This window comes from Phascolarctos cinereus, unplaced genomic scaffold (assembly GCF_003287225.1).
Source record: "Phascolarctos cinereus isolate Bilbo 61053 unplaced genomic scaffold, phaCin_HiC Scaffold_3;HRSCAF=262, whole genome shotgun sequence".
Lineage (NCBI taxonomy): Eukaryota > Metazoa > Chordata > Mammalia > Diprotodontia > Phascolarctidae > Phascolarctos > Phascolarctos cinereus.
The window spans coordinates 256,686,952-256,689,224 of NW_027555736.1; positions in this window are offsets into that span (position 1 = coordinate 256,686,952).

A 2,273-nucleotide genomic window follows, 5' to 3' on the forward strand; every position below is an offset into this window, starting at 1 on the left:
ACTTATAAATAAACAAATATACATTATATGTAGTCTTGTGTGCATGTCCTCAGACTTCCAAACTTATTTTGTCTCTTGGAGATTGTTAAATGCAACTTGTCTAAGAAGGAGAAGGGACTACATTCTAAAAAACAATTTTGGAACTATGGAAATGATAATTGGAGAGATAATTATTCACACATAACAGATATTTTTTACTGCTAGTTTTATGTCATGTTTATTGAACACTTTGACAAATTAAAGACATGGCAAGGTTTTGATATACTTGTCTTCAGACATAAATGAAACACCTCTAAACACTGATGCGACACAGACAGATTCTCAGATATGTGTTGATACTTTTTTTTTAGTTGGGGTAAGGGGAAGGTGGGGGACATTTCAGCCCTCAAATGTGTTTATCTTTGCTATATTGGCATAATTGGTGGTTTGTACGTTCAACAGTAACATTTTAGCAAGTTTTATCAGTCAGTAATATTTTTGCCTCATAAATAGGAATTTAAAATCACATAAAAGAATAGATTAAAATTTATTGAATATAAAGATTGAACTTCAAGTCACTGTAGTTTTAGTAAATGCTTACTGTATTAGTTATGGTTCAAGTACTGCATATGCTGTGTATATTCTGATTTTATTAAAAGAAAAAGTTAAACTAAAATAAACTAAAAGTTAAACTAAAAAAAGAAAAAAATCAGAAGCAATGGCTTTTATTATTTTTTTATTGCACACTCCTATCAGTAAGACATTTCTAACATGGACCCCTTACGTGCAATACTGTTATGTACATTATAAAGCATATATAAAAAATATGAATTTTAAAATATGAGTTAAAGTTGAAATTAATGACATTTTTTAAAATAATTTTTATTTTCTTTATTAAAAGTAGCCAGGCAACTAGATGGCACAGTGCATAGAGCACTGGCCCTGAAGTCAGGAAGACTTGAGTTCAAATTTGGCCTCAGAGCAGACACTTGACATTTACTAGCTGTGTGATCCTGGGCAAGTCACTTCACCCTATTGCCTCACCAAAAAAAAAAAAGCCCACCTTATTTCAGGAGCAGCTGGGTTGCACAGTGGATAGAACACTGGAGTCAGGAGGACCTGAGTTCAAATCTGGTCTCAGAACAGACACTTGACACTTACTAGCTGTGTGACCCGGGGCAAGTCACTTAACTCTAATTGCCCGGCCCAAAAAAAGAAAGTAGCCAAAAACACTTTTTTACTCCTATTAAAATAATAATAATAATAATAATAATAATAATAATAATAATAATAATAATAATAATAATAGTAATAATAATAATATATTTAACAAAAATATTATACTAATCTATGTATTCTGGTTCTTTCCCCACTGCCTTCAAAATTGCCTACATCTTTCCCATCCTTTAAAAAAAGTTCACTAAAAAAAAAAGCATTCACTAGATCCTATCCTCTCCTCAAATTGTCATCCAATATTCTTTTCACCCTTACTTAGCCAAATTTCTTGAAAAAGCTTGCTGCCCCTTGCTGCTTCCATTTTCTGTTCTCTCACTCACTCTCAGCCTCATTACTCAATTGAAACTCCCTTCCCCAAAGTTACCAATTGTAGTAATAAAGGGGAGTCCACATGAGAAGTGCCATCTTTTGGGACACAGAGACAGCCTTAACAAACTTTATTGCTGCTCACAAGAGAAGGCAGCAAACATTTGCTAGTACTGATGGATAGCGTCAGTGTGCAGCCTCCATGCCTGCAATGGACAGCACACAGAGATGTGCAGCCACACTCCAGCTGAAGGCCCAAAGACCCTCAGGATTCAACTTGGGACAAAGAGCCAATGGGTAACCGCCTTGTTATTCAATGAACCAGTAAAACTGAGGTGTTTGTTTTTTTTAAATTACTTAAAAGCAAAGAGAAATGAGGAACAGGGAACTAGTCATTTCTACCTTCACAAGATCTCTCATTTCTAGCTACTTCTCTCCACTCACAAACAAGCCCTCATCACCCTAAATCTAGATTATTTCAAGTTTCATAATTGGTGTCTCTTCTTCAAATCTTTCTGTCACTCCAATCCAATCCTGCAATCTATTGACAGAGTGCTTTTCTTTACACACACAAATCTGATCATGTGACAAAATCTATTCAATCAGTTCAAGTGGTTTCCTATTACCTTTATGATAAAATATAACCTTCTCAGTTTGACTTTCAAAGCCCTGGCAGCCTATCTCAAACTTATTTTTCTAGCCTTATCTCAGGAAAGGGAATAAACATTTATATTAGCTTACTAATATATTAT